Source organism: Paralichthys olivaceus, chromosome 13 (assembly GCF_024713975.1).
Source record: "Paralichthys olivaceus isolate ysfri-2021 chromosome 13, ASM2471397v2, whole genome shotgun sequence".
In the NCBI taxonomy this organism is placed as follows: Eukaryota; Metazoa; Chordata; class Actinopteri; order Pleuronectiformes; family Paralichthyidae; genus Paralichthys; species Paralichthys olivaceus.
The window spans coordinates 24,625,991-24,649,796 of record NC_091105.1 but is presented as its reverse complement, the minus strand read 5'-3'; the positions used below and the strand labels follow the sequence as shown (position 1 = coordinate 24,649,796).

The following is a 23,806-nucleotide window of genomic DNA, read 5'->3' as shown; positions in this document are numbered from 1 at the left end:
TTTACTCAAATAAAAGTTAGAAACTACAGGCTCTGAAATGTACTTCAGTACAAAAGTAAAAATGAATTTCTAATGATACACGATGCCTCTTCTGAAATTCCGGCAAAATGAAAAAAGTTGTAGGCAAACAAAATAGGATAGTGTTGAGATATTCAGTGCAATAGCACATGTGGCCCATAGGTGGCGCCGGTGAGGTGTGTTAAGAAGGTTGAGGAGTGTAGAGTAAGTGTTTGTTATGTGGTTGAGAAAACACGAGTAAAGGAAGTTGTGTTCAACATACCTGAAGTCTCTGGAATCTACTTTTATTAATATAACCACTTCTACATGGTGTCAGAATGAGGCGAACCTCCTGTGATTATAAAGTATGTAAGCAGTGTTAGTGGAGTGAAGAAAATCTGAGATAGTCAGCTGGAGACCGGTTGCCTGGCGTTGTGCGGCCAAGCTAAAACTAAGCAGCATATGAAGCGGACCTTCACGGGAGCCCGGACAGAGACGGGGAAATGACGGATCAGATATTCTCTATCGCACCTCCTGGTAACTTCAACTTTGAGGAGCTCAGCTCATGGCCGCAATGGATAAGGCGGTTCGAGAGGTTCAGACTGGCATCAGGACTAAATGGAAAAGAAGAGGATTATCAAGTCAACTCCCTCCTGTATGTAATGGGCGAGAAAAGTGATGACATTCTCAGTACATCAGCACTTACAGACCAACAATAGGCAGTCTATGCAGAGGTGACAAAAGCCTTTGGTGAACATTTTGTTGGTAAGCACAATGTTATACATGAACGTGCTAAGTTTAATAGCAGACAGCAACAACAAAGCAAGTCTGCAGAGAACTTCATCACAGATGTGCATAAACTGGCAGAACACTGCAAATTTGGTGGCTTAAAGGAGGAAATGATAAGAGACCGCATAGTGGTCGGAATACGGGACTCCAGACTGTCGTCAGACCCAGACCTGACGCTGGGGAAAATTATTACCCAGGTCAGGCAACTGGAAGAAATAAGGAAACAACAGCAACTGCTACGAGGGGGGCTAACAGAAATTAAAGGTGCTAATGTAGATGCCATTAACACAAACAGAGGGAGAACACACTATAGACAAGCTCCCCCAAGCAGACCAGAGCAGTCTACGTTCAAGGCAAACACTGTAAACAAGACACGTTATGATGAGAAATGCATAAGATGCATCAAAATGCCACAACACCTATGGAAACAGTGCCCAGCAAAAGAGGCCAAGTGTCGCAAATGCAAAAAAAAGGGACATTTCGCTGCGGCCTGCAGATCATCTCAAGGAGTGGAAACTATAGTGGATAGCAACACAGAAAATGACATAGCTTTCATGGGGACAGTTAACACAGAAGGAACTGTAGAGGAATGGTTAAAAGAAGTCAGCCTCATTGGAGAAAAGGTGACATTTAAACTGGACATGGGAGACTTAGTCACAGCTATTCCATCTTCCATGTACTCTAGAGCACTGGATGACGGGCTGATGACACCACCTAAGAAAATTAAAGGTCCAGATAACAGTCCATTAATGGTTTAGGGCACTATGAGGGTACACATTAAAACAGAAAGAACAGAAACAAGGCAGAATGTATATGTGGTGTCAAACCTTGTAATGCCGCTAATGGGACTCCCTGCTTTAATAAAGTTGAACCTGATTCAACAAGTAGCTTCTGTCCAGGAGGAAAAACAGGAGAAGAGCCATCAATACAGAGCTACATTCCCAAAAGTGTTTTCAGGGCTTGGAAAGCTACAAGGAAGCTACAAGATAAAACTGAAAGATGGGGCAGTTCCTTATGCTCTCTCAGCTCAACTCAGAGTCCCATTACCTATGAAAGAACAAGTTAAAGAAGAGTTAGACAGGATGGAAGCAATGGGGGTCATAAGAAAAATCGAAGAGCCAACTGAGTGGTGTGCGGGAATGGTGGTGGTCCCCAAGCCAAATCATCACAGGGGCAAAGGGCGCTCTGTGCCACGCGGATGAAATCCTGGTCTATGGGAAAGACAAAGCAGAGCATGATGAAAGACTGCAGGAAGTACTCAAAAGGTGTGAAAAAGCTGGCCTCACTCTCAATGAAAAATGTAAGTTTTCAGTTGAGAAAGTGAAATTTCTAGGACACATCTTAAGTGCAACAGGAATCGAGGCTGATCCAGACAAAATCAGCACCATTGTGAAAATGGCAGAACCTCGCAATGTGGAAGAGGTCCGCCGTTTCATGGGAATGGTGAATTATGTTGGCAAGTTTTCACCCAGCCTACCGGCCCTCACAAAACCCCTACGTGATCTGTTAAAAAGTGACAGCGCATGGACATGGGAAACACAACAGAAAACAGCCTTTGAAAAGATAAAAAAGAACTGAGTTCTCCCCCAGTCCTAGCACAATACAGTCCAAAGAAAGAAACAATGGTATCTGCAGATGCGTCCTCATATGTACTTGGGGCGCTCCTCCTACAGTGGCAGACTGATGGTTGGTGGAGACCTGTTATGTACATATCACAAAGCCTGACACCCATGTTAATTATGCGCAAATCGAGAAAGAAGCTATAACACAACATGGGCCTGTGAGCGACTCAGCTCATATCTGCTAGGCTTGGAATTCACAGTGAGAACTGGTCACAAACCTTAAATCTCCCTGCTTGGCTCTCGGGCCTTAGATGATCTACCTCCAAGAATTTTCAGATTTAGACTAAGACTGTTGAGGTTCAACTACAGTGGTATGAAAAAGTTTGGGCACCCCTGCTCATTTTCAAGATTTTCCTTTATTTATCATTGGTTGTTCGGAACAGCAATTTCAATTAAATATATCATATAGCAGACAAACAGTGATATTTAAGAAGTGAAATGTAGTTTATAGGATTTACAGAAAGTGTGCAATAATTACTTAAACAAAAGTAGGTGGGTGCATAAATTTGGGCACCCTTGTTGTTTTATTGATTTGAATACGTTTAGCACTAATTATTGGAACACAAAATTTGTTTGGTAAGTTCATTGACCCTTGACCTACATACACAGGTGAAGCCAATCATGAGAAAGGGTATTTAAGGTGGCCAGTTGCAAGTTGTTCTCTCCCACTTTGCAAAAGGAGATGCTGTATGGGAGAGTAATGCGGAAGAAGTCTTTTCTGCGCCCATGCTACACAAAGAGTCACTTGAGGTATGCTAAAGCACATTTGGACAAGCCAGCTTCATTTTGGAATAAGGTGCTGTGGACTGATGAAACAAAAATTTAGTTATTTGGACATAACAAGGGGCGGTATGCATGGTGGAAGAAGAACACAGCATTCCAAGACAAACACTTGCTACCCACAGTTAAATTTGGTGGTGGTTCCATCATGCTGTGGGGCTGTGTGGCCAGTGCAGGTACTGGCAATCTTGTTAAAGTTGAAGGTCGCATGGATTCCAGTCAGTATCAGCAAATTCTTGCGAACAATGTTCAAGAATCAGTGACAAAGTTGAAGTTGCGCCGGGGCTGGATACTTCAACAACACAACGACCCTAAACACGCTCAAATTCTACCAAAGCATTCATGCAGAGGAACAAGTACAACGTTCTGGAATGGCCATCTCAGTCCCCAGACCTGAATATCATTGAAAATCTGTGGTCTGTTTTAAAGCGGGCTGTCCATGCTCGGAAACCATCAAACCTGACTGAACTGGAGATGTTTTGTAAAGAAGAATGGTCAAAAATACCTTCAACTAGAATCCAGACCCTCATTGGAAGCTATAGGAAGCGTTTAGAGGCTGTTATTTCTGCAAATGGAGGATCTACTAAATATTGATGTAATTTTTCTGTTGGGGTGCCCAAATTTACGCACCTGCCTACGGCCATGGCTCAGCGGTAGAGCAGGTTGTCCAATAACCGGAAGGTTGGCGGTTTGATCCCGGCTCCCGCTCGCCACGACCGAGGTGCACTGCCCCCCCCAACATCTGCTCCCCGGGCGCTGGCAACAGCAGCCCACCGCTCCAGTATATGTGTGTACATGGCATCTGTCAATGTGTGTTTCATCCAGGTGCCAACTGGATGGGTTAAATGTGGAGAACAATTTCATGTATGCATGTAAAAGTGTTAAAGGTGACAATAAAAGTATTTCTTCTTCTTTTTGTTTGAGTAATTATTGCACACTTTCTGTAAATCCTATAAACTTCATTTCACTTCTTAAATATCACTGTGTTTGTCTGCTATATGATATATTTAATTGAAATTGCTATTCCGAACAACCAATGATACATAAAGGAAAATCTTGACAATGATCAGGGTGCCCAAACTTTTTCATACCACTGTACAAAATCATACATGTCCCTGGCAAACAACTTGTCACTGCTGACACTCTCTCAAGATCCCCTTAAGGACGGGAGGACAGAGAGGCCAATTGCAGCTTGCAGAATGAATGCTGTGCCTAAATTGACCACATTCTACAACATCTACCTGCCACTGAAAGTAAACTAGCTCACATCAGGGAAGCTCAGAGCACAGACAGCATTTGCAAGCAGCTAAAAACTTTCACAGAAAAAGGCTGGCCCCCTCACAGGAGAACCGTCCCTGAGCATCTTCTGCCATTCTGGCAAGAGAGGAATGGCACACATGGCAGAGGGCCTGCTTCTCAAAGGAGTGAGGATTCTGATCCCTGGACTCATGCAGGGGGAAATTATGGAAAGGTTGCATGAAGCTTCAACACCAAGGTCTTACAATGTGGAAGCTAACCAAGGGAGCTTAAGAAGAAACAGGGCTCGCCTGACAGTGCTCCCAGAGAGAGATCTGCCCTGCTCTGATGAGACAGTGACTGACCCATGGCAGAAAAATCCAGATGAGACAGTGACCAGGTCAGGAAGAGTTTCCCGCCCTCCAGAAAGACTCGATTTGTGAACATTCTAGTTGACCAGGGAGTTTCCCCTGGCCTTTGAAACAGTTTGTTGTTCCTAAAACAGTGTGTGTGTGATATGTTGGGTACTAATGTTATTGAATGTGAGTTGAAAATGCCTGGTTATTAATACCTGATTAAGACTGAAGTAACTAACATTTTGGTATTAGTGTAGTTTGGCACAGTTCAATCTTAAAGGTAAAGAAAAGAGGTTTACAAGCTAAAAGGGGGGGGGGGTCTAGAGATGTTCAGTGCAATAGTACATGTGGCCCATAGGTGGCGCTGTTGAGGTGTGTTAGGAAGGTTGAGGAGCGTAGAGTAAGTGTTTGTTATGTGGTTGAAAAAACACAAGTAAAGGAAGCTGTGTTCAACATACCTGAAGTCTCTGGAGTATACTTTTATTAATATGACCACTTCTACAGATAGTTTTCCTCTTTTGATAACAACCTGCACAGAGCTGGTACAGAGAGAAAAAGAATCACTGAACACAGTCTAGTTTTGCCAAATTTCAGACAGAATAATAAAGACTGAACTGAACCGAGGTCCTGCATGAGCACCTAGATAATTTTTACGGGGAAAATGGATGGGGAATGTGCTGGCCTTGATCAAGTCCCTGCCCTCTGTAGACACCGGTGGAGCGGCGAGAACAATATCAAACTTGAAGTGGAAGCTTGAAAGTAAAGGTCGTAACAAGGTTTCCGTAGGGTCTTGCGCTGCCCCCCTGACAGCACACGCCGCTGGGGCCTGCTTGTCTCCCGAGGCAGGGGGTGAGCGAGTGAGCGAGAAGTACTCTGTGCGTAAAAACAAGTAACAATCCAGTTTTGAGAATGTAAGGAGTAGAAAGTACAGATATATGTGTTCAAATGTAGGGAGTAAAAAAAAGTTAAAAGTCATCAGGAAAATAAATACTCAAGTACAGATACCTGAAAAATCTGTAAAGTATTTGTACTTTGTTACGTTCCACCTGTTTTGCGATAATAATAATAAGCAAAATAATGATTTGGGGCATTACTTGAGGTTTACAGGCTCCAAAATTCAGAAAATGCTTTAGTTTCTTTATTCTATTAACTGCTGCAACAGCAGGAGACTCTCACAGTTGCATTCAGTTCCAAGAAGCTGGTATCAAACTCAGTGCTCCCGACTCCCCCCTACCTTTCTGAGAGTGATAAGAGCTACGGTGGCCCTCATGCGTCAAAACGCCAGATGACCTCACTGAGCGGATTTCTCTGCAGTGATGAGGAGTCTATAGATCGATATATTTACTAATGTTACCTGCGTATTTTGTATGTGAACAGTAGAAAATGTTACCACGCTGTGGTAGTGCTTTATTACTGACATTAGGTGGCTGAATGAGCTAAATACTAATGCAGGTTAACGTTAAGAAACAGACTCGTATAGCCTGATAACAGGTAGAAGGTATTAGCAGGAGACATGCGTCTTCTCCGTATACACACTGAAACAGCTGAGAGCTGTACTGAGGTGAGCAAGAGAGAAGGGGGAGATCCTGGAGCTGCAACAGTGAGGATAAGGAGATACTGAACCACTGGGACCAGATTGAAGCTCCACAGGTTTGTGCTTTTAATATATTACTACATGGTCTGCTTGATATCAACAAGAACAATACAAAACAGTGTTTTTATACCACAGCCTCATTTACTGAGTAATGTTTCTGTTACATTAGCTGTGCACGTACCAGGAGGACGTCAACATAGCTCTTTAGGCCAGGGAACCTGTCTTGTCATCCCCAGCTGCTGTATTTGTCCCTCTGAAGGCTTCACACAGTAAGTATTCACACACTTGCATATAGGTGCATAAGCATATAATTAGGGTTATTATTATTTCTTCAGTTTTTCTGGTACTATTTTTACACAATTGCTTATTTTTTTTAGGCAACTTTTTTTATTAATAGTTTATTTTTATTATAAATATTTTTCTATTGAGTTTACACTGTAATGAAAAGTGCAATAATAAAAGGGACAATAAACAGATTTGCTGTATTTATTTTGTGTACATATATATATATATATATATATATATATATATATATCACATATATATCAAATACATAAACTGATTTTTTTACACAGGTTGCTGTGCCTAGGAGGCACCATGATTCAGCTTTGCTTTTCAAGGGTTTTCTTTCCCTGAAGTTGATGTATCAGCGTCAGAAAGCTGTAAAAGAACAGTAAGAAAATAAGTGATACACGACACAGTGGTCTTCTCCTGTATATTATTTTACATCCTGGGGTGGTGGGAAGTTCACTAAATCAAATAAATACATCTTTGTGTCTCAACAAGTACTACAATGATCTTAGGCATGAATAGTAAACAATATAAATATATCTGTAACAATGTAAATGTTACAAACAAATCTATCAAACAACAGATTGAATTTATATTAATGTGGTAAATAACCTGTTCAAAAGAAAACTGGAGACTTCAGTGTCAGAAACTCTTTGTCTCTCAGTAGTTTTCCATCCTGGAGACAACACGGTGTTTATCCCTGTTTTTATCAGGTCCCGTTTCACAATACCCCACTTTAACTTTCTCTCCTCAGATGATGTCTATGCCGCTCCCTTGGTTTTTTGGTGGACAATTTATATGTATTTTTCTCCATGCAACTTCTTTTCTGTTCGCAAACTTCCCACAGACCTTTCATAACAACCTCCCGTTCCACTTCTTCTTCTACTTTCTTTTACGGGCACAGTTGTTGATGCAGCTTCTTCAGTAAACAAACGCACACTAAGTCTATGTGTCCACACTCCAGACCAGCTGATGGTGGTAACACGCCAAATTCTTCTTTACCAACCGCCCAAAAGAAAATTGGCAGACACTGAACACCAGCATAGAAACTCTTCCACTACTAGTGTTTAGACAGTGTAATTGCAGCGTTAATCACACATGCATTTGAGGCCTTCACACTTTTGACGCTATTGTTTGACATACACTGCCTCGTTTACTGCCTCTCATTCCGGCTTCACTGTCCATGTGTGAGTGTGTAAGTGAGTGGGGCTTGTGTGTGAGTGTAAACTCTGCAGAGATCAGATGCGGAAGCAACAGAACTCGCTAAAATACAGGGACAGACTAGCAAAATGTTTTGTGCACCTTCACACCTTTAGATCGTCTGTCATACTCTAGAGCAGTGGTTCCCAAACGGTGTGCCGCGGCACACTGGTGTGCCGTGAGGCAAGTCCAGGTGTACCGTGGGATTTTGTGACAACCAATATACAACTAGACAAAAATAATTATTTTTTAATTTACTATATCAGTACTTTGTATGCACTTATTTCATAATACAGAGACAAACTCTATACCTAAAAACAATTATTTTTAAAAAAATCTTCAGAGAACCCTATATTTCGCTGTTAACGCAGTTGCGCAGGTGGGAATTATAAGACCGTGATACGTCATAGGCTGAAAGACAACATTAAAAAGAGAAACACGCAAGAGGCAAAATGGAGTGCTTTCTTGTGCGGAGCAAACCACCAAACACCAGTGTAGAGACTGCCAACAACCCACCACTGAAAGAAAAGAGGAAAAAAACTGTCAGCAGACAGTATCATGAAAGTTACCTGTCCTATGGCTTCAGTTGGACCGGGGATGTCAACAATCCTCAGCCTGAGTGCGTTGTCTGTTGGGAGAAGTTAGCTAATGCGAACATGGTTCCAAGCAAGCTAAAGAGGCACTTGGAAACCAAACATCCCTTCCATGTTGAAAGAAACTTGGCTTTCTTCAAAAGAGCGCATGATCTGAACCAGAGGCAGCAAGACCGTTTGTTGGATTGTGTGAAAGTGTCTGAAAAGGCAATGGAGGCTAGTTACATGCTAACGGAGCTCATCGCAAAGCAGAAGAAACCTCACACAATAGCGGAGACACTCATCCTCCCCGCTTGCAAAAAAATTGTAGGTGTCATGCTGGTTCCAGATGCCGCAAATGAGCTATCCAAAGTGCCGTCGTCTGATAATACAATCAAAAGAAGAATCAACGACATGTCAGAAAACATAAAGCAACATTTGACAGAGAAACTGCAGGCGAGCGGCAGATTTTCCCTACAAATAGACGAATCCACCGACATAAGTGGGGCTGCCCAACTTCTGGCAAACGTCAGATATGTTTATGATGACTCTATCAAAGAGACTTTTTTCTTCTGCAAAGAAATGGAAAGCCATACTACGGGAGAAGAAATATTCAGGGTAACTAATAACTATTTAAAAGAGACCAGTCTGACCTGGAATATGTGCGTCAGTCTTTGCACAGATAATGCGGCAAGCATGACGGGGAGAGTGAAAGGATTTATTACTAAGGTAAAAGCACAAAACCCACATATTGTGACAAACCACAGCAATTTGCATCGAGAGGCATTAGTTGCCAAAACCATGCCCCCGGATTTGACTGAGGTGCTGAATCAGGCTGTGCAGATGGTGAATTACATCAAATCAAGGCCCCTGAAATCTCGCCTCTTCTCCCAGCTGTGCGCCGAGATGGGAGCCGACCACCAAAGCCTGATCTTCCACACAGAGGTACATTGGCTGTCATGGGGGAAAGTCCTATCCCGTCTTTATGAGCTTCAGGAAGAGCTATTAGAATTTTCATGTGAACACGCTGTCCCACATAAGGACTAGCTCGCGGATGAGAGGTGGTGCGCCAGGCTGGCTTACCTTGCAGACATATTTGGGCATCTCAATGAGTTAAACGCCAAGCTTCAGGGCAGGAATGAAAGCATTTTATCATCCACAGACAAGTTTAGGGGGCTTATGGGCAAACTTATCCTGTGGCACGAGGCTTTGGAACAGGGCTCCATGGACATGTTCCCGCTGGCATCTGCTGCACCACAGGCAGTTAGGGAGCGCGCTGTATATTCTGAACACCTTCAGACCTTAAAAGAGAGGTTTGAGCGCTATTTTTCACGTGTGGCTGACATCGAGGACTATGACTGGATCCGAGACCCATTCAACCAGGAATCCTTAACAGAAAAGCTCACTATGAAAGAGAGAGAGGAGTGCATAGAGCTCCGTGTGGACCGCACACTGAAACTCAAATTTAGTGAGCTCCCACTGGATCAGTTTTGCTTGGCTTCTGCATCGGAGTACCCAACCATCTCCCACCACGCGATTGAGCAACTTCTTCTTTTCCCCACTACCTACCTGTGTGAGTTGGCGTTCTCTACTCTGATTTACATGAAGAACAACAGGAGGTCACAGCTCTCTGTTGAACAGGACTTGCGAGTGGCCCTCTCCTCAGTGCCACCAAGGATTAAAAAAATCTGCGCGCCCCGACAGGCACATGTATCTAATTAATTTTTAAGTAGGCAAAAAATTTACAGTAGCACATGTTTCAATGCTGATTGCTGAAATGTTATATTTATAATTTGTAGTTCAGGACCATGGACAGTGCAGCTTCCTTGCATTGACAGTTCTCTGTGCTTAGGTTTTTGCTGAGTTTCTTTGCCTCATTTTCAATTAAGTGACCTGTCTGGTTTAAATGAGTGTGTTGCTGCTTTGATGAAGCCTAATTTGATAAAGTTTCAAGTAAATTTTTGAAATATTTTGTTAATAAATATTTCATCAGTAATATAGTTGTCTTTGTCACATTTTATTTGACATTAGTAAATAATTATGCACATTTACAGATATGTTACATGATATGAGTGATAACACATGTTATAAGGGCTATTTTGCACAATAGGTAGATTGAGAGAGAATAGAATAGAGATTTTGACTTGTCCTTTGGTGTGCCTTGGGCACAAAAAGTTTGGGGAACAACTGCTCCAGAGCCTTGCAACAACGGTCATTCAGTGGTCAGTGCTCTCCACATTGATTTGACAAGCTTTCAGCTTAAACTTGTGTGCTGAACTTATCTCTTAAAATAAGGAAAAACTGTTTACAACCTTTACTGTATCAGGTTGGCCCCACATGGTCCCCCTTGGCAGCATTAATGGATTAAGGCGCATTAGCCTACTCTACTGGTCAACAAGTGATTCCGCTCCTCTAATAATTTCTAATCCCTTACTGGTAGAGATGGTATTTATAATAACCTGACAACTTAATATTTATATCGGGCTTCGCATCCTCTGCAACATTAAGTAAAAAAAAAGATCCTGAAGCAGTGATGGTAATAATTATGCAGTGCAAGTCACTGCTACAAAATGAGCGTAACGCAAAACTTGAATCAAAAATGTCCTATCACTTCATTGATCATGATTTGTCCTTTGATTCTTACTTAAAACACATTTCTAAGATGGCCTTCTTTCACTTAAGTAACATCTCTGAACCCCTCAGTCCGCAGTACTTCCTGATTGAACCCCTCAGTGTGGTGACCTGCAGCCATGGACAGGGAAGTGAAGGCTTTAATATTTGACCTGGACAACACGCTGATAGACACCAGCAGGGCGGGTGGACTGGCCATACGGAAGACCAGTGAACTTCTGAAGACTGAACTGGGCCTCGATGACGACACCATCAGCAGCATTTGTGACAAGTTCAAGCAGAAGCTTTTCCGTGAGTGTTTTGATCCTGCAGCAGGACGATCTATACATGATGTACGAGTGGGTCACTGGGAGGAGAGCCTCCGGGAGACTGTGGGCAGTGTTCCCACACCCTCTCTCGCAGCTCAGTGCTACTTTATGTTGAAAAACAGTCGGCTGGAAGTTCTCAGTCTGTCCCCTCAAATACGCGACCTCCTAAAACAATTGCGCAGCAGATACAAGCTGCTGCTGCTGACCAACGGGGAAGCTCAGACCCAGAGAGAGAAGGTGCAGACAGCCAAATGTGAGGAGTTCTTTGATGCAATTGTGGTTAGGGGGAGAACATGCAGAGCAGAAACCATTCCTCTTCATCTTCACACTGTGTTTCAACATGCTAGGGGTGGAGGCCCAGGATTGTGTTATGGTTGGAGACTCTCTGGGGACTGGAAGCATCACCTCAAGTGGGATCTCGTGGAAACGTTTATAATGGAAATGTTTAAAGATGAATGTCATGACCTGGACATCTCTCCTTTATTTGTTTTTAGCAATGTGTTGATGTTTACATTTGTAGTTACATGGAGTCCAAAGGGAAATTTGTCAGTATAGATGTCGGCACTCAGGTACCAACTATCCATTTATAAAGTGGTGGAAAGTTATCATACTATTTGCTCAAATACACATAAATATAATGTTGTGACACTTGTACTTTACTCAGGATTTTTCATGTTCTGCTTCTTTACACAGAAAACACAAGCGTATCATATACTGTAGTTAAAAACTAGTTTTCAAACAGTCAATACTTCTTATGCACCAACAATGTAATGTATAAATTGGTCAGTGACAGGGGCCCTTTCATTCCAGACCAAGCTCTTTTACTTAAGCTGATGGTACTTCAGTCATTTTACTTGGGATTTTACAGCAGCACTTTTGTGTATTTCTGAAAGGAATTGCTTTTTCTTAAATAATGGATCTGAACACGTACTCTTTATTCAACACTCGGGATGACTTTACAAAAACCTTTTATTTTTACACACCTCAACAGAATGTTGTGCATTCACTCCATCACATGCTGCTTCTGGGTTATTTTCCAGAGTTTCTGCTAATAAAAACACTGGACAAAGCAGAATACTTTTTTTTTTTTTAAAAGTGGGGTGGCTGTGGCTGAGGGGTAGAGCGGTCATCCTCCAACCAGAAGGTCAGAAGTTCAATCCCCAGTCTTCCCATCTGCATGCCAAAGTGTCCTTGGGCAAGATACTGAACCCCAAACTGCCTAATAGAACAACAACAACAAAAAAAAAGTGCTAGCTATAGAAGCACTGTATGTATGAATGTGTGTGAATGGAAAACTGTAGTGTAAAGCGCTTTGAGTGGTCATCAAGACTAGAAAAGCGCTATATAAATACAACCATTTACCATTTATTTCAAAAATCAGTCCTGTCTCAAAAAGATGCAGAAAAAACTGTCGATATCAATACATGTTACTGACTTGACTTCTTCCCAGGAGTCCTTGTGCTTTATCATTTGCAGATCCAGGACCTTTGGGCACATCATGTATGGCAAATCAGAGATCGTGATTGCGGATCCTGGATCGTGATAGTATTGGCGGAACCTGGAGCTTGGTGGCAGCTAATCGTAGACTTTTATTTACAACAAGACTGCTTGATATACAATATGCCAACTCACGTACTCTACCATTACTGACAATAACTTCTCAATTAATTTGTCATTGCAGCACCCTTCATCTCTAACAGACATTTACTTATGTACAAATACTTTAAACATAGACACACTTTCCATTATGTTACAAACTGTTTCTTTTAATTAATGTTGTAAATACTATTGTTTTGCTGATGTTCTTAGTTATACTTGGGATCATTTGCAATTCTATCTGTCCTGGGAGAGGGATCCCTTACATGTGGCTCTCTCATAAGTTTCTATGTTTTTTCCCTCTGCCAATAGGCATTTCTGTTGTAGTTTTTCCTTACTCTTGTTGAGGGTTAAGGACAGAGGATGTCACACCTTGTTAAGCCCTATGAGACAAATTGTGATTTGTCAGTATGGGCTATATAAATAAAATTTGATTGATTGATTTGATTGATGTTTACTGTTGATAGGTACTAGTATCAAATTCGAGGTACTGGTACCATTAAGGGTTAAATGTGAACTGTACCCAAGCCTATTGTTCAGTTGAGTTGGTCAGCTCTGGGAGATAAAATAACAAAATAAATTCCAACATGGCAAAAAAAACATGAATGCAAAATATTATAATGCACCATTTCACTACCTTATTAACATTATTGTCTAATAAGTCTAATAAAAACATTATAAAAAATTTAAATGGTTTTCTAGATGTGATCTGGAAACCAAAAGGCATTGCATTGCAGGCTTTTAACTACAAATCTAGTCTAACTACCTGTGAGGGAAGTTCGCTTTAGAAAATTCTGAATCGAGAGCAGGCATACTAAAGGTAATTTGTACTTCATACCACCCCCATATATAAAATGTATAAGGGTACTTAAGGGGTGTAACAATGCTCCAAATTCACAGCTCGGTTCAGACCTCGTTCCTCGTTATATGAGCAACGGTTCAGTTCATATCTCTTTTTCTTGGGGGGGGGGGGTATCTAGGTAGTGGCAGTGAAGAGGATAACACAAAATAACATGTTGGACTTGACTTCACATAACTTAAGTATGTAAACAAAAAAAGTCACACATAACAGAAAAACAGTTACACAATTTTGCAAACTCTTGCAACAGACAGAGAGAGAGAGAAAGGCCGCCCAGACGCAACCGCGACTTTTGGACTGCAATTTCGGTCTTGGTTGGAGAATCTTTACAGCCCTAGAACCTTAGTATTAAGTTAACTGTCAATAGGGCTGGGTGATATGGAAAAAAAATCTTATCACAATATTTTTTTTAAATATCATTCTATATCTATATATATCACGATGTCATTTGAATAACCAGAAAATAACTTTTTTGCACATTTGTGTTTATGTACAATGTTTTACTTTACTGTACAAATTGCACAAAACTGATTTTTACTTGCTCCTACAATCTTCCTGTGCCACTGCAATTTGCTTATAACGTTATTACATTTGTTTTTATTCTATTGCCTTTTCATATTTCTTTATTCTCTTGTGCTCCACAGTCTGATGTGCCTGCTGCTGTAACAACTGAATTTCCCTGGTCTGTGGATGAATAAAGTTTTATTTTATCTTATCTTAAATCATCATCACAGAGGAAGCAGACTCCGGCAGAGACTCTGACACAGGACAACCAGACTTTTAATGATCCTGAAGCAGCTTTGTTATAATTATTCAGCGTTGGAAACGTAGCAGCAAACCTGATAATGGTCAGTCTCTGCATCGATGCAGAGTCATCCTCCTCTCTGCAGGAGCCCAAACATTAACACGTGCTGTTGCTGCTCCTCCTACACTCATTGCTGTGGGCATCAACCTAACTCAATGTGGCTGTAACTCTATTCCAGCCACATGATTGGTTTGTCGCGGAGCTATTGTCATTGGCTGTTGGTGTTGTCTGTCAAAACATGGACAGGATGATTTCTACTTTATATCGACTCTATATCTTAAATCTCTATTGAGGACTACAGGTACGTCTGCATGGAGTGTCAGCAAAGCACTGCACACACAAGAAATATACGGCTCTTGTTTAGACACTATCACCTGGGGCACACTGGCTGCAGAAAGGCCGTGGAACAACTGCTGTTCAGGGCTCTTCTCTGCAATTTTTTTCTGCGTTCCATGCACAGTTCATAGCAGAAAAAACCAAGAAAATTAACTTTCAGCACAGTTTCAATGTATATCTGTCGAATATGTCGCAAACATAAATGTCTGTAACACTTCCTGTAGGATGCTCTTTTCAAAATAAAACCACTCCAGCCTTTCGGCCTTTCTGTTGACTGTTTTTAGAAGAGTTTTATTGCGAAATATTTGCAGGAGTGGAAGATGCACAGCTTCATACTGTATAGTACTGGTATTTATTTGAGTACAAGGAAATACTGTAGTTATACCAGAAACCTCAGAAAGGCTATAGTTACATCAAAAGTTAATGTAAACTCACAGCCATTTTCAAGGTAAACTCTATGTAAAAACATAGTGACGGCAGTAGGCGCTCCACTGCAGAACTGAGGCTCAACGCAGCCACATACATTCCACAGAGCAGATTTCGCCATTCATACAGATACTAATAAAACTAGGTATCGTTATGTTTTTAACGGCTTGGTATCACAACACCTTTCTTGTAATGGTATACCATGCAACACTATCAACCTAAGGCCAAACTGGCAGATTAAGACCAACAGGCAGACTTTAGGAGGCAGCTGATATTGATATTATGTGCTATTCATTTACAGTATCATCACATTTGTAAACCAGATGTGTATTAATCTTGTGACGGCCTAGTTCTGGGGCCTTATTTATAAAACAGTGCATAGTATTCATACTAAAAGTCTACGTGCGCACAAAAGCAGAAAATGGAAGCAATCTACCATTTATAAATCATACTGATCTGCCTTAAAGTCGCCCCCTACACATACACATTATACCATAATGGTCAATGCAAGGCACCTCATGCATATTAAATTATCTTGCTGACCAATGGGTTTCTACGGTGAAAAGTGGCGTCTATCTCATAGATGCTGAATGCACTTATTGTCATTGTAAGTCGCTTTGGACAAAATTGTCAGCTCAATGACATATAATGTAACTGCTGCTGCTGCGGATAATACAGTGAGTGAGAGTGAGTACGATAGAAAGAACAGTGCCTGAAATAAAAATAAAAATCTAATTCAAAGGTGGAGGCAAACAGATTATCACTTCACACTGTCAGAATGTGAGGGAACATGTTTTATCACCTGTATGTATTTTATCATCCTAAACTGCAGGATTATTAAATAAAGAGACAGCTGTGATATTCCCAACATATATTAATATATCAAACATATACTTGTTGGCTAATAAACCAGAGTTGTGAGTACTTTTGTTTGCACTGGGATGGTTTGGTGCCATCTATCAATCTAAATAATACTGAACTCAGTTCAGCACAAAGATCTAAGATCACAGATCTATAGAATCTATATCAGTTCATGAGTCGGTAATCATCATGGGACAAGAAATCTTTGTGATCTCTGAACACTCGTTTCCTCCTCATCCTTTCATTCACTCACTCCTCTATCAGTGCCAGTGCATCAATCACGCAGCATTACGCATGAGTCTCACAGCATTATTTCTATATTTAGAGCCATCTGACCGATTACTTCACACGTCAACTCTGGGATATTATTTAGAAAAGTTTGAAAGTGACGTGCGAGCACAACTAGAGTGTTGGTTTTAATGTTAATGATAAAGTGGATCAATAATCTGGCTTCAAATCACCACCTCACATCTGCATTGTCATTTTCCCATCTCCAAAATGTTTGCACGCATGGGTCAGAGTTAGCATACAAGTGCACATATTCTCACATATTCTCCCGTCAAGTTTGTTTTTATAAATCCCAATGTTTGTTTGGGTTGTGGCATATGGATCTTTGTGCGTGTGCAGCATTTATAAATGAGGCCCCTGGTCCTGTATACTGTGTGTGTATGCCCTGTCTTGCATGTCCTTGATTAGCTAGAGCTGCATTATCATTAAGTGAGGTACCTGGCCAGTGTAACCTGTTACTTAAAGCCCGCCTACCGAGATGCCAGTGTGCCATTGCCTGAGCCTTGCATGCTGCATCCAACCTGTGCTGCTTCTCTTTTGTTTTGTTTTTCCCACTGACAACATGCATCACACCATGATCATTTCAACCATAAATTTATAAATATACATTTTAATTTCTTAAATAGATTGTTGAGTACATCTCCCTCCTTTGTACGTCCTACGAGGCAGTCATAACAACCTGCAGGTGAATATAGCTCCCAATGTCCTCCAGCTTGAAAAAACATCTGCTGAGAGTTACAGAGCCCAGCTGTTAACAGTTACTGAGCTTTTGGAAGAAAAAAAAGGAACCCAATGAGCTGGGGACAGAGTGTCACAGAGAGTATTGAATGATGGACTAAAAAAATTGATTGAATTTGTAGACAAAAATAATATAGTGGACAACAAATATTATCCTTTAATATGTTAAAACGTTTGCTGGAGTACTTCCTTAGCACTTAAAAAGTTACCTGGTTTTAATAGAAGGCAAACAAGCCTGGAAGGCACCAATTTAAAAAGCCAACATTAAATGTACAGTGTGTAGAATTTAGTGACATATAGAGGTGAAGTTTCATGTTGCAGCTGAATACCGCTCATTCCACCCTCCCCTTCCCAACATGAAAGAGAACCTGTGGTGAGGTTCAGTTGTCAGGAAAACTCGAAAGGTTTTAGTTTAACAGTAAAAAACATGGCGGCCTCTACAGAGAGGACCCCGCTCCATGTAAATATAAAGTATTTAAATATAAAGGCCCCTTTCTAAGGTAAAGAAAACAACAATTTATACAATTTAGATGAAACACACTAGTGAAAACATCACTAGGATTATTTTATATTAATTTTTTGCCAAAAATCCTTAAATCTTACACACTGGACTGCATATGCACACATATGTACATAAACCATCTCACCCTGCTAAATTCTATTAGCCAAAGGCAACTTAACCAGCCATGCAAATACATTGGCCTTTGTCAACTTACCAGGAATCTCATAGATTCAAGCAGCTCAACAAAGGCACCTTCAAGGAGCAGAACGACAAGCCCTACTGCCACGGCTGCTTCATTAAACTCTTCAGTTAGTCCAATAGAGCTGAAATCCAACAATTCCATATAATCATTTGCTGCTGTTGTGAACGCATCTGTGCAGAAAACCTACACCTGTGTTGTGCATGTGTGAAAGGCAAACTGCGGGAAAAATCCTTACCCAACCCTCTGGATTTTACCTGCAGGTCATGTCTGAAAACTGTGTAAAGAGACAAGGACCATCTATACTCACATTCAAACCCATGGGCACTTTGGAGTCTCCAAATAACCTATGCTGCATGTTGGTGTGAGGGAGGAAGCCAAAGTACCAGATTCCACTGATTCAACTTAAATTCACAAATTTAATATAATGGCACACGCTCGCATAAACACACAAAATCCCATCTATATAGTCTGTGTGCAACTGACTAGTAATGACAGACCAATTTTGTGACAATAGTCATTTAAAAAGTCAGTGTTATATTCTGACAGACTGAACAGTAAGGACAGTAACACACTAACATTATGAGCAACCACATCTCATTATGAGCAGCCACTTCGCATTGTGTGTTGAGAATGGCCAAATCAGTTGCCAGCTGTCACAATAACAAAAATGTCCAGATATGAACATTTTCAACATGTTTATTTTAAGTCAACAAAAAAAAACATACTCCCTGACAATTATGTGTACTTATCCGACTGCCTGCTTCTGAGGTGCTTAAAGAAGTCAGAGGTTTTTCCATCTTTAGCTTGAAATTTTTTGTTAACAGATTATTATTATACTGCTGACCTTGTCATCCAGAGAGCTTTCATATCCACCACATACCTACAACATCTACATACCTATGCTACTGTATTTGAATTTTGGAATCGTTGTGATAATGTACTGTCGGTAGAAAAAGGGAATAAGGGAAAAGGATGGGAGGTAAGAATAAAAATAAACTAAGAATGGAAAAGAGGGAGAGAGCTAGAGACAAAGACAGAGAGATATAGATAAATGAGCAGCATGGTGCAGCATAATGGCACTTTGTTCATGTTTGTAACAATGATTATTTGTACAATCACAAAAAAAACTACAGGTTTTGACTATGGCTGCACAATATTAGGAAAACATGCAATGATCAATATCATTGTTGAATATTGCAATGATGATATGATTCATGATAAATAAACAAATGCCTAAGTATAAAGTGCTTAAGTCTTTTTGCTTTCATTTCACTGCTAACATAGATCCCATACAGTAAGTGGTCTATAAAGACAGTGAAAAAAAAAAACTCTCTCTGTGGGTCTCATTCACTAATATGTGCGCAGAAATGTTCTTACTCTCCGCACAAAGTAAGTGCATGCACAAAATCCCTGCCGGATCATGACCTTGTCTATGTTTGTGAATCAAAATGATTCCAAATTGACAGGAACATGTCAGCACGGCTGCTTCAGCATCTCAGCTATTGACCACATGATCGTTGTGCCATCGTTGTGGGTCATTTGTCTCTCTCAACACGAACGAGTCTGAGTCCTCCAGGGAAGTAGTCTACTTTATTCCTGAAACGTATTCCTCTGAGATTCACTCAGAGTGTGAATCGGACGTCCAGCATCTGCACCTCAGCTCCCGCAAACCTCTCGGCTATGTGGCCCGTGCACCGCATCCTGGAAGAGCTGAGCGCCCGCAACTTTCATTCATCAGGCTTAAACCACGAGGAGGTCTTCAACTACTTTTGACTCAAGGAAAACTCTGCGATGCCGAACACTGACAGCATCCTCCCAAAGCCTTGCTGCTCCACCAACTTCCCCCTCACCTGAAGATATTATCTCTCAAAGACAGAAGAAACACTCCTGGATCCGCTGAAGCTTCTATCCTGTCCCCTCTGCTGAATGAAATCTGCACTGAACGCTACGAATTAAACAACTCATTCTATAAAATAACGCCATCTCCCCCACACGTGATGTAAACAACACCTGCAAGCCGTCTCATGTTTCAGTACTTCCTGGTGATGTCACTCCCACAGGATTATGGGAGCCGTAGTCCCAGCTCCAGCCATGGGTTTGAGGCTCCTGTCTCCTGCAGCAACAATTAAAGATTCCCATAGGAATCAAATTCTAGCAGGTAAAATGTTCCGTTATCCTGGAAACATTCAATTATATGAATATAATATCTATATGTATACACAGATATACATATAAGCAAATATGCAAAAGTAATATATCTCCCACAGGCCATGACCTCTGCTAAGAAAACCATACACTGTATATATGGCTTTATGTTTTCAGGTAGGTAAAGTTTAATTATTTATCAAGAGTAATTCTCTCTGCACAGAAGTAAGGAAATGCTGGGAAGGAGCCAAGAAATACTGAGTTCTATTATAAATAAAGAGGTATCCCCAGATATGCTTGCTGGGGGGAAAAATGGATGGTTTACAATCTGCAGTTAACACACAGTTTGCTAAAGTTGGCAATGTTATCTGCAAAAGAACCATACTTATGAACTAGAAACTGAGAAACCTAATTGATTCTGTTTATAAAAAGGGTAAAGGACCTTATAGCTGAAAATAATAGAACGTGCAGCCTCAGAGCTGCAGGAGCATTACTGAGACAATGATTTACAAGAGCCATGGACACAAGAATATAAACAATAGACATTTAGATTAAGGCTCTGTTTTATTTAGATTATGAATAGAATAATTATAAACCCTGTTGGTAGAGCAATAAACAGCATTATTAAGGCTGATTGATGCAGTGTACCCCAAGCAAGTAGCTATACTTTATTTTTCTGTATATATTTTGTCTTTAACTCTCGCGTACTGTCTAGCATTTTTGGGATGTTGGTACATATTAATCAATTGATGATATATGAAAAAAGATATGCTTGCTGGGAAAATAAATGGATGGTTTACAATCTGCAGATTGAACAAACACAGTTTGCTAATGTTGGCAAAATTATCTGCAAAAGAACCACACTTATGATCTGGAAACTGAGAAACATAATTGTTTCTGTTTATAAAAAATATATATATATATATATAAATAAATAAAAAATATAAACTAAATACAAATACATAAAAAAATTTACATAGATAAAAACACATAAATAAATTACACAAAAATAAATAAAATAAAATAATACATGAAGTTATTACAAATAAATACATGTGTATATTAATAAATAAATGAAATTAATCACAATTGAAATAAATAAATACTTTTTCTGCCCAGAGTGAGCAACTTGAAGGTCCAGTGTCTGGAATTTAGGTAAAAAGGACTTTGGGCAGAAATTTAATATAAAACAATCCTAGTGATGTTTCACTGGTGTGCAATCATCTAAATTCAGTCAGGAACACAATGTCATGATTTACCCATTTGTTGCAAATGGGGGGGATACAGTTATGATTGGCAGTTATGAAGGCTCCATTCTTTGGATGTTCCCTGAATTAGCTGAGCAGCGTGCTAAGATAAAACAAGGAACATATCCAGAACCACCCCGTTGGGCGTAGCAGGCAAGTTACGCTTGTTTAAGATGAATATTGTTTACCACGACCGTGTTTGGACTCGGTGCTAAAAGGTGGAGGCTGGGGTGGTGGAGGCAAGTTGCCGGCAGCAGGCGTGGGTGGCAGTGTAGCTGAGCAGGGATCAGTGAGGATAAGGTCGTATTTTAATAGACCGCTTTGGTGAGAGAATGGGCTGTGATTGGTGGGTGACTGACGAGCAACCATAAACCTATTGGTAGCTGACAGCTGAGCACATGACTCTGTGCCCTGCATGAACTAACGCAATGCTTCATTTGTATGAATTGTTGTTTTCTAGAATGGGCCCTTTATATTTAAAAACGTTAGATTTACATGGAGGGGGGTCCTCTTTGTGGAGACCGCCATGTTTTTACTGTCACCCAAAATGGACAAACTAACAGAAGTTCACCAAAGGTTTTCTTTCATGTTGGGAAGTCTTTAATATTAAAAGAAATACTAAGAATGCAACATTTATTCTGATAATTATCAATATTGTCAAACAAAAATGATAATAATATTAGTCATAATGATACTGATTTATCTTTCTTGTTCCTTTCTTTCAGCCATGATGTCTAGCCCTGCAGCCATTAACATTCAGAAAATATATAAATGAATCCATAAAATAGACTAGACCAGTCTGTAATCTACCTGCCCTTAAATATATATATATATATATATATATTTATAAATACTTGAATTCCTCTAACAGATGCCTTGTAGGTCATGTCACTTTCCCCCATAAATTATGCCGTTTTGGTATAAATATTGTTCACATGTGGTTGCCAGAGTAGCCTTGCATCTTCGTCACCCTCAGAAAAGATATTAAATCCCAGTTTGTTGCGGCCATTGTCACTATAACATAGTCTGCATCAGGTTTCTGATCCAGCCATATCCATTGGTTTTGGGGGCTTCTTCATTAAGGTCTGGCCAACGAAACACAATGGTCTTAACTCCATAGTCTTCATCTGATTCCTACAGAGCAGTAGATAGATCAAGAACAAATAACTTTGCCATGCATCAATGCTGCTACAATAGAAATAATCTATAAAGCCTCAATAATTACAGTCGCACCCAACATGTAGCCGGGCTTTCTATATCCATATTACTAATTTGTTGTCAAGGACAGTCAGAGTAGTGTCATTGATACGATGATGGAAGCAGTCTTGCCAGAAATCTGCCAAGGTTATTCTCATTTAATCCTCAACATGACCTTACCCTCTAACCTCAGAGGAACACATGTACACAGCGTTTCCAAGCACTCAAAGAATGATGGATCTTGTCAAGACTTCTGAATTATCATTGCTAAGAATAATACTGCTTTTGTTCTTTCTCGTCTATGCAATAACATTTGCATTGCTGTCCAACCCATCTGGCAACGCCCTCGCTCACCAACAATGTTTGAAAACCCATGACGAGATCCCATGACAAAGCTTCACAATCCCTCCCAGAGCTGCGGCCTGACACCTGAACACTATTCCCCGCACTCTGAAAGTGGAACAGCTACAACTGCAGCTCTCCATCATCCATACTAACCATGCTTGCCATCCCTGCATGTCCGCGGCTGGGGCAGTTGCGGGCATATTTCGGCGTCTTCGTCCCCTAAAGTGCAGGAGCTTTCATTAAACGCATCTTCTGGTGCCACCTCCTCACACGCTCGTTCCTCTCGTTAGGCCCTGCATGACAAAAACCCTGCCAGTGGACAAAACCTCCTGTCTCCGTGCTGCCCGCATTACCTGTGCGTTAGGCACCGGCGCGAGGCGATGAGCATTTTGTGGGGGCTGGTTGAGGGGCTGCGTCGCCGGGGGTCACGACACAAGGCGAATGAAGCCAAGAGCTGTGCTGCACCCTTGTCGCAGCATATTTCGCACTCCCATCACCCTGGAAGAGGGATCCCTCACATGTGGCTCTCTGAGGTTTCTACATTTTCCCCCTCTCAATGGGTTTTGGTGGTTTTCCTTACTCTTGTTGATGGTTAAGGACAGAGGATGTCCAACTCGTCAAGCACTACGAAACTAATCCTCTTTTGTGACTGTGATATACAGGCAAAACCTTTGATGAATAATATGTATGTGCTAATCATGTTGTTGCATATCAGGTGGTTTGCTGAGTTTAAAGTGTTCAGTTTGGATTTTGGTTTATTAGTGTCCATGTGCTCGTAGGAAATCCAAGTCCACTAGGTTTATTCCCCCACAGCAAGGGTGCCTTTGGGAGGAACTTAACTAGGTAGTAGATTCTCCAGCAGGCTAATACGCAGAGAATGGCC

At 40.9% G+C, this 23,806-nt stretch overlaps 1 protein-coding gene and 1 pseudogene across 4 annotated transcripts in view; one reads left to right on the top strand and one right to left on the bottom strand.

Annotated features, from left to right (window-relative positions):
• The window catches only part of LOC109631992 (low-density lipoprotein receptor class A domain-containing protein 4), a 92,885-nt gene that overhangs the window by 34,069 nt on the left and 35,010 nt on the right, over nt 1-23,806 (bottom strand). The window lies entirely within an intron of this gene.
• LOC138413532 (N-acylneuraminate-9-phosphatase pseudogene) lies at nt 7,094-12,592 on the top strand (annotated as a pseudogene).